At 41.2% G+C, this 16,069-nt stretch overlaps 1 protein-coding gene across 4 annotated transcripts in view; it reads left to right on the top strand.

Moving 5' to 3' along the window:
* Positions 1-16,069, top strand: part of ITPK1 (inositol-tetrakisphosphate 1-kinase) — a 149,838-nt gene that overhangs the window by 86,663 nt on the left and 47,106 nt on the right. The gene's annotated exons all lie outside the window — the stretch shown is intronic.

Below are 16,069 nucleotides of genomic sequence, written 5' to 3'. Positions count from 1 at the left end.
GGGGAGCATATTTACTACAGTGAGCACTCCCAGAAATCTTCTGGAAACATTGTCTTTTTGTGCATGCTGGTGAATTGAGATGACTGTAGAAACTCAGCAGCTTGCCATAAGAATCCTGAGGCCTGAATTTGAGGGAGATTTATGGAAGAAGAAAAATTGGTTTTGGGAAGGACTGAAAGAATTTAAATTGTAAATAGAGCTATGATCTTTTAGAAGCACTGGAAGCCTATTGCACAAATTAATTGCTAGGAGTAACATAAATGCATTTCTGTTGTTGGCTAGTTACCTGACATAGACTGTTGTCTTTACTTGGCATCATTTGAGTTGTATTCTCATGTTTAGAAGATGTGCCTTTTCAACCTGAATAATTCTAATACCTTATTATTATTTTAAGCATCGGAACTGTTGGGTTTTTAGCCTTTCATTCCCTTTCCATTGCTGTTACTATCTTATTCTTGAAGAATTTATTGGCTTTTGAGTTTAAATCTAGAATAGCTCTTGAAGTAACTGTTTCATATACATGACTGTACCTGGGGAAATCCCATTGCTGAACTGTGTTCTAGATGGGTGTTACTGGAATTACCATTGTGACTGCGTTACCACTATCCTGATTGGCAGAGAAGAAGCTTATCAATTTCTATTTTTATAATTGTGAATTTGTAGACATGCTGTTTGCATCTGACCTGCCTGGCCCCATCAGCAGTGTCTTTATGTAAAAATAAGACTAATAATTCACAGTGCTCTCCCTTGTCTTTTGGAATCTCTTTAGGAGAGAATGCTCAGTTAGTTTAAAAGCATTTTGATATGGAGTGGTTATTGCTAGTTGTGAACAGGAGAGAGGTGCTGAGGGAAACCTGTGCTCTGAGAAAGTAGTTAGGATTTTGTTCTAGCAGTGGAGATACTCAGTAGGGTGGGTTGTGGGATTTTTTTTTCTTTGGTGGGGTGGGGCGTGGTTTGTTTTGTGGGGATTGTTTTTTTATTTTTCCTAAATTGCTATCAGTATTGTTACTGTTTACAGTTACTTTTATTACAATATGTTTTGGAGAGCATTCCATCTATGTGAGTAGTCTGTCTTGTGCGTATTTTGACCTCCTCTGGTCAAACTGATGTGAAAAAGGAATAAATGCGTAAGGAGGGAAAAGAAAAAAGTAGGCTTGTATTCATTTAAAACTGACACTTTAAAGAGAAACTATTAATAAAGTAGAGGAATGAGGTAAGGAAAAGCTTCACCTGTTCTCGCTGGCTGATGCAGTGTTAGGTGGCCATATTTCCCATGTCCCTGTATCATCATTGTCCTCTACACCCTCTTTCCATCTCATCTTATTTCTGTCTCTTCATCAGAAATATCATGACAGACACCTTGAACCAACTTTGTATTCTGCAGGGGAAATCTCAGGAGAGCTGAGTAATTGTCTGTCTTCTCATTCTGGCCTAAGTAGATCAGCCTCTCTATTCCTGCATATAATGATCTGCAGTGAGAATAAAGTTGTGTCCCTCTAGACAGTGTTGTGGGTTTTTTTCCTTCTGCTTGTTTTCACCTGCTAAATTGTTTTTTCTACTTGCAGCTGTCATGTCATACCCCAAGGCCATGAGCACTTAGGAAACTCAAACAAGAAGTAATACATCTGTGAATAGCATGAGGTTGTAGGAGCTACATCTTTTTGTGTTCTGGAATTTCAAAATGGATGTCAATGCCAAGAAAATAGTGCTAGTCTTTAGCTGTAACTGGAGAGCCAAGTTTATCAAAGAAGGATACAGTATTGATGTTATGGGTTAAGTTTAGTGTAAGGGAGTATCTCTTCCAAAGGAATGACAGGAACTCTGGAGAGTTGTGAATGTGTATAAGGAGAAATCGTCTGCTGTTGAAACTCTTTCAAAAGAAAATTCAGTGTTTGTTTGTAGACCAGTTTTGGATTCAGGGTGATCATCACATCTATTTGAATTATGTTTTAAAGTAACTATAAATGAAGTGTAATCTTTATTTATGATCTTCAATTTGTGCTTCATTTTATCATTCTAGACCTTAGAAGAGCTGTATAACTAAAGACTTGCATCAGTTGGGTTAAAGGGAGGATGATCACGCGTTCTGCTGGCTCCAGTTTGCATGCTGCTTCCTCCCTCTGTGTTGCCTGCACCTTTGAAAATGGCAGGTATTGATAAGATGACAGTGTTCTGCAGCAGTAGGGACCCATGTTCTATAAACAGCTTGATTTTAAATGTAATTATCCTTCAGATATCCAAGTTAATGCATTGCCTGCCCTTTTGACAGTAAATTCTCCATGCTTCCTGAAAAAGGGAAATCTGTATTTAATGTGTTTAAAACTCGGCATCTGGACATTGTTAGGCTTTCTGAAAGTCCTGTAGCTCTCTCTTTATGGAGTCAGGTATATGAGTGATAAGTACTTTGATCCAGCTTCCTGAGAATGGGTTGGAAAAGCACTTTGTGGCATAATCCTTGTCTCTGCTGCCACAGGGTTTCTGCAGCCACTAAAGGAAAGGAGGTGGAGGAGAACAGTACTAGGCAAGAGCTATACATGTAGTCTGAAGGAAAGCAAGGGAACTTTCCATGTCCTAGACTGACACTGTAATCACTCAGTCCTTGTGGAAATACAAAGTTCACAGATTTGCAGAATCCTTGAGGTTGGAAGAGACCTCTTGAGATCATATAGTCCAACTCCCTGCTCAAAGAAGTATATTATAGAGCAGATTCCCCAAGTCTATCCAGATGGGTTTTGTGTGTCTTCACAGGTGGAGACTGGAGGACCTGTCTGGGTGACCTGCTCCAGGATTCACCTTGAGCCTGGTGTGCTAGCATGCAGCTGTAGCAGTTGCTAGGTGACTTTGCAGAGATTATTATCTTCAGTATACATAGTGATATCTCCCTTGGAAGGAAGTGGGGGGGGGGAAGTCTGTAAGAGATATTTTAGCATTGATTTTAATGAATTCTTCTTTTTTAAGCAATAGTCTTGACAGGGCTGTGACTTCCTCTTTATCCTGTTCTCTGTTGAGTGCGAGCTCTAAAAGAGGTAGTGCTTCTGAAACCTTCACTCCTGAGTCTTTTTAAAAAGGTTTGAGAAAATAAAGGTTACATTCCCAATGTGTGTCATACATAGCTGGCAGATCTATGTTGAAATAAGTCACTGAATATATTTTTTGCATAGCTGTTGAGTTCTCTTAGCAGCCGTATTGCTTTGTTTACTTATCTGTAATGAAATGCTTCTGATATAGTGCTCTAGATCAGGTCCTGTAATGTTTGGTGAAAGATTAGGAGCATTATTTAGCGGAAATTTTGTTTTAGCAGGGTATCGTATGGCTGGAACTGTGTCTGTTTTAAGCTTTAACTTCGTGAAAAACAACTAAATTCTCTGATCTTGTGTTGAAAAGCTGGGATCCTAGAGCCTCGGAACTCAAGATCTGACTTTTTAGGTTATGCCTAAGATGATAGCAGATAATCACTGTGACTAGGCACTAGCTAACCTTTTTACCTTACATACTTAGTTTTAAAGATTAAAAGCTTTTAAAATTCCCTACGTATCTTACAAGTAAGGATCTAAACTGGAGGATTTCAAATGAAAAATAATGTAAATATGCTACTCAATGCTCTACCTAGTCAGTGTTCCCATTGGCTACTCGGCTTCCTTTGCTGTCTCAAGTGACTTGCAGGTTTCTTCAATAATATTTGACCTTCAGATATTGCAGACCCTGGAGTTCATTTCTTTAGCCACTTCCACCTGGCTTTTCTCATTATTTTAAAATCTTCTGATCTTAGATTCTTAAATTTAACTCCAAATCTAAAATTCCTACAAAAGCTGGTCTTTGTAGGATTCCCCTAGATGGGAGAACTCCTGATGGGCCAAACTGTGACTCCTGAATTTCTCTCTCTTCTAACGTCTTTTTTGAAGTATGGGATCTATTCTCTTGGGACACTAAACAGTATAAAACTCTTCAGCTGTGATATTTTAATCCCAGCATGTAATAATTTATATTTGATTGTTTACTATTAGATGCAGTTGCTTCTGTGTGCACCCTTTTCTGATTTGGGGGTATATTGCAGAACAGATTGTGGCATCCTTTTCTTTTCCCTACATTTCTTATTAGATTCTGTCTGTCTGACTTAGAAAGAACTCCTTGAACAGCTGCAAGTATCTTTTGTGACTAGGAGCAAGGCCCAGCATGATGTAATGGGTAAGGCACTTGATCTGGGGCTCAGGGTTTTCTGCTTGATGCTTGTTCTGACTTGCTGCATGACCTTGGGCACAGCATGTCATCCCTGTGTATCTCTCTCTCTTCTAGTGACACTTGACCTGTCTTTTCCTTTAGATGCCACAGGGAAGAAACCTCTTTTCCAGATACACATACTCTGATATAGTGACTCTCTGATGCCAAGCAGTTTGTGTAGGTATCCTTTTAACAGAAATTGTAGATCTGTTGTTGATTAAAAAACTGGGTACTTCCAGTTCAAGGCCAATGTAGGTAGTTAGGTTTTATTTTTTTAAGTTATGGAGCGTGTACATTGCTGGAGTGGTACATACTCAGAACTTCTCAAAATCAGGCCACCAAGTTAAAAGTGCCTGAAAATAGCTGTATATACATAGCTCTAGGCATTCCCCTTTTGAAACTGTGGCCTCTGCTCTCTTTGGCCTACTTTTCATACCAGTTTTGGTCAGAGGGGAGGTAGAAGAATAGTCACACAGGTCAACTTCAGGCACCTCTATCTGTATTTGAAGCTGCTATTAAAATGAAATGAAAAAATCTGGTTTTAATTTGAAGGCTCTAAATCACCCACCTGAGGCTCACTTGTTTCTGTAGGGACATCTAAGTTAGAGAGCTGATGTTAACTACTACCAATAACCACACCAGTTTTTCAATGCAGAAGTCTCCCTTGTTGATTGTATGCTTGCTTTCCACCAAGAACAGATGTCTCATTATCTCTATCTAAGTGTGGTGCGTGTTCACTCACTGCATTTTAATTTTGGTCTGAAAACTTGTGTGCATGCATGGAGAGGAGTAACGAATGGAATTAATATTCGCTGTAACTGAAAGGAGCTTGTCCAAACGCATCAGCACACAGCAGTGCTGCACGTGGCAGTGCTGTGTGCCCGGCTGTCAGCACTTGGTAGCTCTCAGTCCTGCTCTGTCAAACTGCAATGACTCTGGGACTTTTGACCCAGGGAGGTGTCACCTGATGCCTTTCTCATAAAGACGCATTCATTCATCTAGGGGGGGTTGACAAAGGGACCCAGACATGTTGGTGTTACAATAAACAAGCTCTGGCTTTGAAATCTAAAGAAGGCAGCTGCTTCCAGAGGACTAATCCTGTCCTGAGAGAAGTAGCAGGCAAAGAACATGGAAAACCCTAAAGGGGAGCTGAAATCTCCTCTCTTGTACCATTGTTTGCTCTTGTTAATGTAGTTTACGAAAGGATTTTCTAAGGTAAGAATGCTGAAAGTTAGACATTTATAAACAGAAAACATGAACAGACTCTCCCTTTCCTTCTTGCCTCTCCTTTCCCAAGTTTTCATTATTTTGAGCTGTCAGCTCTATCCCGATGTAGGTAGGAGGGACCAGAAAGCTGGAGGCCCCTGTGGAAATGACAGGCACAGTCCCTGTTCTTTTAACCAGGAATGGCAGTCTGCTCTCAGGCTTTCTCTGGCCTGCTAAGACACATCAGCATGGGATTGTTCAAGCTTACTCTGCTGTCCAAAAGACACAAAGGCCTGAGAATAATACAGAAAATATTTTATCCTTTTTGTCTCACAGTGTGCCAGCCAGAACTTCTTGAACCAACAAACAATCCTCATCTTTGATCCTAGTAGTCTTGATGGTCCCTGAGTTTTCAAAATAAGCAAGAGCTTCTATGAATTTTGTGTCTTGAGCTTTGTTGGCTCTGAAGAATGACCAAATCTGCTTTAACGGGGTAAAGATACAAGCCATGACGGCACTCCATTGTCATGAGGCATTCCTAATGCATCAGTTTGGGTATAAGAACAGAACATGGATTAATTTTTTGATGGTTATTGTCTCTCTGGAATTAGGAAAGAAGGAGCAGGGATTCTTCTTGTCATGAGGAAGTCTTCGCTGAATAAACCAGATGTTTTAAATTCCAGCACAGTTGTGTTTCAAGTTATTCTGATCCTCCTGAGCAGAAATTTCCTTGGCTGGCATCCAACAACAGAAGATACTTTTCTCAAGTATCTGAGTGCTAGAAAAATTAAGCATGGAGCAATGAAAGATAAATTGCTCACAATATCAGTGTGAAACTTAACTGGGAATACTTTTTGCAGTAAGTGGCTGATGCTTCTACTCATACTTGTCTTGAAAGAAGAACTAAGTCTTGAAAAATAGACTCTTTCATCTGTATTGGAAACCAGGACTCAGCTAGTAGAACATGATTCTGTATGTCACTTTCGCTGCTGAAGAAGCAATTTATTTTAAGATGTTCATTGCAGGGGGGTTGGACTAGGTAAACTTTGAAGGTCCTTTCCAACCCAAACTATTCTGTGTTTGTATGTGTCACAGTAGTCTAGTATGGGCAAGAAAAGTAGCACCCCTCACATTTCCTCAGACAAGTATCTATCCAACATGTGAGACCCCTGGTTAGATTCTAATCTATCCTCATAAAGAGTCCAGCAATACCTTAAGGCTTTGTCAGGATTGCATGGGGTCAGCTGATAACAGTACCTGAGGCATCCATGAAGAGGATGCTTTCCTTTACCAAGGCCACTAACATCCAGTCTAAAAGGACTCAGCTCCTGTTTCACTAATCTACTGGCTTTGTTGTAACTGTTACAACATCTGAGTGTATCAGCAAATAAAATAATGGAAGTTTGAGTCCCTTTATGTTCCTTGATGTCAGTAATTGGTTCTATCTCATGAATTTTCCAAATGGCTTTCTGAAGCTAGAGCGGGAGAGGCTGTGAGTGTAAAGGTTGATGAGAGGGACTTGAGATGATCCAAGTTTCTTCTTGTCCTGGTTAGTTTATGGTTGAGTGGATCCAAACCTCAATTGCTTGATAGACTTTCTAGGTAAGGTCATTTACTTGTTACTGTCATTTGGTACACTACACCACTAACATCTTGCTCTTTTTCCTGTTTGGGGTATCCTTCTTTTGATAGTGGTTAGTAAACACTGCATATGGGGTGGAAACAGATCCAAATGCATCCCTAGGCTGCTATGGCTGTATGAAGACAGCTCTTCTGGAGTGTCAGTAATCATGGTTCAGGTCAGTATACTGCATTTCTGTAAAGGAAACAAAACTGGTTCTGCAGGATACAGCCTAGCTCAGTGAAAACTGAAAGATGCTACGCTGAAAAGAAAGATAGGGTTACAGACAAACATTGCATCCTTTCATACTCTATTTTGTGGGTAAGCTGTATGTGAAGCATGTTTTAGAACTTGTGGCATTTGTAGGGAAACATGAAACTTGTTTAGTTCTGCACACTGAGAGTGAATGAGTGCTTGTTAAATGGGGTTAAAATAGTCTGAATAGTAGAAATTGTGTGTCCCCAAATGACACAGCGTGGCCATGTTGCTCTGGTTGCCTTCAGGCTTTCTGGCATATTATAGTTCTTTAAAGCTGTCAGCTACAGATTGAATAGCTGAACAAAAGTCAGCACATTGAAATAACTTTCAAAAGTAAATGAAAAATCACTCTTTGGAGGGTGGATGTTAAGTAAACTTAAGCATCAGAAAGTGTGAGACAGAGACCAAAAACAGAGAGATAAATAAACTGCTTTCAATGTGACAAGTCAAGCATCCCATTCTAGTGGCATTCCAGGATATTTATTAGCAGTTTTGGAAAAGGCAGATATACACAGGATGGCAGATTTTTCAGATAAGTCCAGTGTGTTTAGTTTCTTTCTAGGCAATGGGAGACAGCAATATCAGATGGGTCTACCAAAAGTCAGTGAAGAAGTCAGAATGATGATAGATACAGTTTATTGCAGTCCCTTGGGCCCATAAAGAAATAATATGGACAGCTCATGCATTGTTAACTTCTACATTAACTAACTGCTCAGGAAAGACCTTGGCGTCACAATGGGTAGCTCGCTGGAAACTTCTGCCCCCTCTGCCTCAGTAGTCAAAAGAGAACATGCCAACAGAACCAAACAAAAAGATTATGGTGGCCAAAAATAGCATTGAAGATACTGAGCATACAGTTATGGAAATAAAGCACTTTCTTTCCCCTGAAGACTGTTTTTAGTTCTGCTTTCCTGAATTTAAAAACATGCATTAGAAATGAAAGGAATCCTGGAAAAAAGGGACATGGTTGGTGCCAAGAGACAGCCACACAAGGGGAGAGCGAGGTCAACCTGGGGCTAGGAGAAGTGGAACAAAACCTGAGTAAACAAAATATGAATAAATGGAAAAATGTTCCCTTTTTCTCTTTCTTACCCTGTCAGAGAACAGTTCCACTGAATATGTGTGCATTTGCCATAAACTATAAGATTACAGCTGGACTGAAAAAGGTAGAAAACATTCACAGGTAGGTTTAAAGGCGTTACAAACTTATGGTTAGAAGTATATGGTACTGACTGCTGGGTGTTAGAAAGAAACTCCATTTATTAACTCTGAACTCCATAACTTGGGCTATGTGTGTGGACAATAAATATTCTCTTTCCTCTTATTTGAAATCCACTGCCCAGTTTCAGAAATGGAGCTGACATGGCATCATCTGAACTGTGGTCTTATTTGGTTTGATAATTCCTGTGTTCATTTCTTGTCTCCCAGGAAGCAGGAATGGCTAAAGCTGTAGTGATGATTTAAAGAATTTTCTAGTTTTACATAACATTTTAACATGGCACAAGTAGTACTGTTTTGGCACTTTTAAAATCTTGGGAATAAAGTTTTAGGATTTTATATTAATTATTATGAGAAATGGGAACTTCAGGTATATATTAAAGCTGTTACTCTTCCAGAAGTAAGGCTGGATGATGTGGTTATGACTCTTTTTCTCTTCAGTGCTCTCTTCTGCTATATTAAAGCCCCTTGTGGGCAAGGGGGTGTGCATGAGGGAACTGAACCGTGGCATCACAGGGCAGGCACTTATAATACAGGGCAGGGACTTAATGGTCCTGAACACCCTTGAAGAAGTTTTTCTATTAGCTCTTGTTCTTTAGGATCAAGGAGGTCATCCTCTGGATCACACTGGTGTGTTGTCTGGGGAAAGGTGTTTCTTAGCACACTGGGACTTGTCAACTTTTAAAACTTTTTGTTTCATTTCCTCCCTTGCTGCCTGGCAAAATCATGAGGAAAACTGACCAGTTGCAAAATTTATCTCCTATGTAAATATGAAAATGACTGAACAGCGAGTGTTTCACAGATCTCGCCCACCTGCCTGCCCTAACAAGCCTGCTCCATGATCAGAATAGCTGCAGCATTTCCCGTGGGCTGCAGTTCAGCTGCCAGCTGCTTTAGTGTCTGCTGGGCCAAGGAGAGAAGGGAGCACTCGGCTGTTACTGAGCATGTTAACTTTAGATACAGCATTGGAATTCCTACACAAGGGGAGTGTTCATATTCCAGGTCCTTCTTAATGAACTTGTGGATGCCATGGGGGTGCTTACTCTGTCTCTGATTGAGTGCCAGCCAGCAGTGAAGTATTTGCTGCAGAGATGCAAAATGTCAGTCTTGCAGATCTCTATGCACCATATGTCTATGGACAAAGAGTATATACATATTCTAAATGAGGTCCCTCTTTTGACCAAGGGATGCTGAACGTACTAGGAAGGCAAGGGAAGATGTTCATGTTCAGGAAGAGCTTTGTCCTTTCTGGTTTGTATTTTACTAATTTTGGAAGGTCCAGTGCAGTCTTTGTTGTGTGTGGGGAAAATTGACCTACACTGAAACTATTTCTTCACTTAAAACTGAGAGTTTATTCTATCACACCAGCTTACTTAGTTGCTGGTGTATTGACTCATCTAGGTAAGTAGTAGGGAGACTGAATATGAGCCCCAACCTGTGATAAGTTCTGGTTCATATATAATATGATTAATCTACATACAGCATTTTGAGCAAGGCCTAGAATCAACTGGGTTGGAAAAGACGTTTAAGATCATCAAGTCCAACCATTACCCCAGGACTGCCAAGTCTACCACTAAACCGTGTCACTGAGGGCCTCATCATGAGGTTTTTGAACACTTTCAGGGATGGTGACTCCACCACTTCCCTGGGAAGCCTGTTCCAATGCCTGATCAACCTCTCTGTAGAGAAATTTTTCCTAATATGCAGTTTACACCTTCCCTGACACAGCTTGAGGCCGTTACCTCTTGTAAGTCCTATCGCTTGTTACTCTTAGATGACTAAGAAGATTTAGTATCTTAAGATGGTTAAGAGGACTGAATGTCTTAGATCAACATCCATCCTTTTGGGATGGAAAGACACACAGTGGAATTCTTTATACAGGAACATGCAGACATTCAATGAACGTTACGTCAATTAACCTTCTGCATTTAAATCTAAAGGCAAAGAGCTAGAAAGATGAGTGAATAAATATGGAGCAAGAATCAGTTACGATGTGCTTATTGTTGTTTATTGATCTTATTGTTTACATAACCAAGCTGACACAAACCTTTTATGTATTTCCTGAGGAAACATTTCATTTGTATAATTTACTATGGAGCACAATGTGCACTTATTTACATGAAACTTACTCCTTTTACTTCGCTCGCTTTCCACACCCCTAGAAGCACTGTGTCAGCTTCCAGCAAGGCTGTATCAGTTGTTGCACCCAAAAACCTAGACATGAGCTCAAGATTCACCAATCTCAGGCATACATATGTTCTTCTCTGATATTTTTTTCCATCTACATGACTCTGACATTTTAGGATCTGTATTGCTGGTGCAGTTTCATTTAAGCCAAATTTGAAGGGATACTTACATTTTTCTGTCAGTTCAGTTTGACTTGGGTTACCTGATGTTTCTGAAGAAATGTAGCACATAGAGCCTCAGGGCCAGGTACTGGGTAGTTTTGATCTCTCTTGTTGAGATTCAGGGCTTTGATGACACCTCTGCTTACTCTCTTGATCTGTGAAATGTCAACTGAACTTTCCTGCTTCACCAGGGGAAACTTTTCAGGGTTAGTCAGCAGTTGGGAAGCCTGTGAGTATGCTGTTTGAACACCCTGAGGAAGGGGTAAGTATGACAAGATTTTTGGTCACAAAGCTACTGTAGTACTGGAACAAACTAACAGAATAGTTTCAAACCTCATGTACTGGAGATTTTAGGAGCAGGTTAGATAGACAAGTGTCTTCCAATGTTGGTGTTAGGAGCATTTTGTCTTGCTGGAATGCAAGACTTGCTGGACTGGGGCAGGTAACCTGGTAACCTTTCCAGACCAGTATTTTCTGATGTTGATTGTCCTTCAGAATAAAAAACATCAGCTACTGACAGCTTGAGCCAGGGAGCTTAATGAAGTCAGGCTGAAGTGTTAATAGATATCTGTCCTATGTGGGGCCAACACAGAGGTAGTCCTGTAGGATGTATGCTTACATGTGCTGACATAAGAGATAAGCAGTCCAAATAGTCTTGGGCTCCCACTGAGCAAAGTCTCTGTGGGTCAGCACAGCCAGACCTGAACACGTTTGGCTGTGCTCCCTTACAAAAAGCAGCGTGTTTTAGCTGGACACAGTCCCATTACTCTGGCTGTCTGACTCTGGGCTGAAGCTGACCTCATTCTGATTTTTTGGGTGCCGGGAGAGGAGCTGTGGGCTGGCTGCACCTGTTCATGTGTATGTCCTGCTGCAGGAACAAGTATTTTCTCTGTGGTGGAAAAATCTGTGGAATGAGTTTGTCACTTGCTTCACGAGGGTGAGGCAGTCAAGCGATGCATTCCTGAATCAGCAGGCTCCTCTTGCCTCGCGGTGTTAGGCAACCGCACATTAAATCTAAAGCTATAAATTGTGTAATTTGCGTAAGATATTAGGCAGAGAAGCACAATGGGACAGATGCTAATTGCTGATTTGGGAATCCTCATAAGCATTTGCTAGGAGATAAACTGCAGTTACTTCAGTATTGGGCAATTAGTGTTGGTTTTCTGGAAGGAGAAAAGTGTATCACACCAACTAATTTCTTGTACTGTGTAATTTGCTGATGCTATTTGCTCTTGGGGACAATGTTTTAGTTCCTATTTAAGAAAAGATATATATATATATATATATATATAAAAAAAAAAAACCTGCTAGTTTTGGCAGGAAGGCAGATGCAGTTGCGGGGGAAAGCAGGGGCCAAGAAAGCTAGCCAGTTCAAATGACTTCTGTTGTATTTTGCTGCAGGGAAAGGAATTCTACCATATGAATTTTTTGGTATTCCATAGATCTGTTCTAGGTCGTCATGCAGGTATGCATATTGCCGATGAAATTTTGTTTGTTTGACTTTTGCTGCCTTTGCCACCCAGAGTCTGGTATGAGTTTTGGAGGGTAAAACCTATGCTGACGTATTACTTGCAGCTATCATAAGTTTTGTCACGAAGCCTTCTAATCAGCTATTAGGCTGCCAGTTACTTAAACTGCTAAATCTCACAATATGTTTACCTAGATAACAGAAGTGCATAGGGAGTGCAGAGCTCTGCACTTGCTAGGTTTTGTAGTCATTCTGAGTGTGTGTCTTCCAACACCACCCCACAATGTTTGTATGCCATCTCATTTTAAGAGCTGTTTATGAAATACAGGCAATTCTGTTAAGTGCAGTGCTTCCCCTCAAGGTCCTGGGCTGTGGGAAAGTAAATATCCTAGACACCAGAGCTCATTGTAATTGCTTTTGTTTTCTAGTATTTCACAAGGAAACTTAGAAGGGGTCATAAAATATCCATTTTATTTTCACTGAAGAAGTTTGCATTTGTAATGAAACTAAAAGTAGTAGTGGAGAGAGTCAGCATTTTTGAGATTTCATAATTTGGAGAAGAAAAGAAAGGACAATATCTCCTCGCTTCCTCCCCTTCCTCTCCCACTCTTACTCCACAGCTTTCTGGCCCAGGAGTCTCTGGGAGAAAGATGACTTGCTCTTTTGGACACATAGGTGAGATGAGAATAAAGGAGCTTTGTTTATGCTTCACTCAAAAGCATCTTGCTTCACAACTGTGGTGAAAGTGCAAGCCTTATGGCTTGTCCATTTGTTTTGAACTTTAATGCTAAGTACTTACTATAGCTGTAAGCCAGTTATGTGCAAAACTAAAACACAAACTGGCCTTGCAGTGGTGGGGGGCTGGAGTTACAGGAGAGTCCCATCTAGGAGCATCTGAGAGCTCATCTGCATTAGGTGTATTGCTTTTCATTCCTTCCAGTGAGTGACAGCTCTAATGCGAATGCTCTTGCACAACTTCCAGCATGGGAGGAGGGATGAACTATACCAGAAGAAAGCACCTTTATAGTCTGTATAACTCCATCTGTGCAGGTGTTGGGGCAGGGTTACCATTCCAGGTTGTAATTGCACCTCTGGCAGGAACTGTTCCATGGATGCAGCTCTTTGCAAGTGCGCACCTGTCCTGAGCCAGTATCATGCAATATTTTGCCTCTTCCCTCTTGCCTTACTCCTCAGACTGATTATTCTAAAAGACACTATTGTGAATTAGGACAAATCCTCTGTGAAACAGGCTGAAGACAATGTAACCAATGCCGTCATTTCAGTGGTTAGAGAAGCTTTTAAATTGTTTATGTAATGAATATCTGAAACAATAGTGGTTTCTGTGCCAAATACAGGCATACTGCCTCTCTGGAGGCAGGTATGGGTGGAGGACCTTATATGGTTGATTTGTTAAGGTTTGTCTCCCTGAAACTTGCTTCACGCACCAGATGTAGCAGTAATAGCCGCCTAAGCTATTACTGAGATGAAAGATGGGGTGTAGATGAAACATCTTCAAGTAGTAGATATGTGCCTGTAAGGCTGCTTCCCTCCAGCAGAACCCAAAAAAGAAAGAGCAGGACAGGCAGACTGGTTATGCACACCAAACTCTCCTTTTTTGTTCTTCTTACAAGGAAATTGGACTTTCTGTGTTAGTTCAATTGCAGTGAAGAAATTTTTCTAAATATCTAATCTAAACTTCCCTTGGTGTGCTACTTGAGGCCATTTCCTCTTGTCCTACCACTTGTTATTTAGGATTAGAGACCAAACACCCATCTCACTACTACTTCCTTTCAGGTAGTTGTAGATAGTGATAAGGTTTTCCCTGGACCTCTTTTTCTCCAGGCCAAACAACCCCAGCTCCCTTAGCTGCTCCAGACCCTTCACCAGCTTCATTGCCCTTCTCTGGACCCACTCTGGCACCTCAATGTCTTTCTTGTAGTGAGGAGCCCAGAAGTGAACACAGTATTTGAGGTGCAGCTTCACCAGTGCTGAGTACAGGGAGATGATCCCTGCCCTGTCCCTGCTGGCCACACTGTTTCTCATACAGGCCAGGATGCTGTTGGCCTTCTTGGTTGCCTGGGCACAGGCTGCTCATGTTCAGCTGGTCCTTTTCCACCGAGCAGCTTTTCAGCCACTCTTCTCCCAGCCTGTAGCATTGCATGGAGTTGTTGTGACCCAAGTGCAGGACCTGGCATTTTGCCTTATTGAACCTCCTACAAGTGGCCTCGGCCCATTGATCCAGCCTGTCCTGATCCCTCTGTAAAGCCTTCCCATCCTGAAGCAGATCAACATTCCCACCCAACTTGGTGTTGTCTGCAAACGGACTGAGGGTGCACTCAATCCCCTCGTCCAGATCATTGATAAAGATATTAAAGCTGGCCCCAGTACTGAGCACAGGGGAACTTGTGACCAGCCACCAACTGGATTTAACTCCATTCACCACCATGCTTTGTGCCTGGCCATCCAGCCAGTTGTTTACCCAGTGAACAGTACACCCGTCCAAGCCATGAGCAGCCGGTTTCTCCAAGAGAATGCTGTGGGAAATGGTGTCAAAGGGTTTACTAAAGTCCAGGTAGACAACTTCCACAGCTTTTTCCTTATCGACTAAGCGGGTCACCTTGTCATATAAGGAGATCAGGTTAGTCAAGCAGGATCTGCCTTTCATAAACCCATGCTGACTGGACCTGATCATCTGCTTGTCCTGTACGTGCCGTGTGATAGCATTCAAGATGATCTGCTCCATAACCTTTACAGCACCAAGGTCAGACTGACAGGTCTGTACATCCGTGAACCTTCCTTCCAGCCCTTCTTGTAGATGGGCATCACATTTGGTAACCTCCAGTCAGCTGAGATCTCTCCAGTTAGCCAGGGCTGCTGACAAATGATGGAAAGTGGCTTGATGAGCACTTCTGCCAGCTCCCTCAGACCCTTGGGTGAATCCCATCGGGCCCATAGACCTATGTGTGTCTTAAGTGGTATAGCAGGTTGCTGACCATTCCCTCTTGGATTACGGGGGCTTCATTCTGCTCCCTGTCTTCCAGCTGGCAGGTGGGTCAAGAGCCTGAATACTTGAACAGTTGAGAATCCCTTCTAATTTCAAGTACAAAAACCAAACAGTCATGTTTACCCCCTAAAAGTACCACCATTTTCTTTTAACAACACAGATTTCTGTCTGCACTGGCCGTTTCACATTTTCTGAACATTGGCATAAACAAAACCAGCTCATATTGAGACAGAGGTGGGATTCAAAGCATAATAGGCATTTACTGGATGAGAATCACACCTAGATATGTACATACTTCTCTGAAGCAGGCAGTATTTGTCTTATCTTCTCTATTCATATCTCTGATTTATCACAACAATTTTATCTTTAGGAAAAAAGAACAGTCATAATTCTTTATCACAACCACATTATTTTCTTTCCTCCTGTTTTAGGAATAGAAAAGAATCCTTAAACAATACTTATCTCCCAAACAGAAACATACCAAATTTTAGGTATATTTTTAACCATATAAGTTAGTACATTGCATTAGATCGTTAGTGTTTGTTTAGTTGCAGTGAACGTAAAAGCCTGCCTGGAACTGAAGAGTAAAACAAATGCATTTCATACTGAATTTAATGTGTCTTGTCATATGCAGCTGGTTTTGATCCATTTTCCTTCTGTGTGCTCATGCAGTCTTTGTTTTTCATGTTATTTCATCCAAGAGAATTTATTTTAATAACTTTCCATAC

This window comes from Psittacula echo (assembly GCF_963264785.1).
Source record: "Psittacula echo genome assembly, chromosome: 5".
Classification (NCBI taxonomy): domain Eukaryota; kingdom Metazoa; phylum Chordata; class Aves; order Psittaciformes; family Psittacidae; genus Psittacula; species Psittacula echo.
Note: the sequence above shows the minus strand (reverse complement) of the source record. Positions and strands in the feature narration are given on the sequence as shown.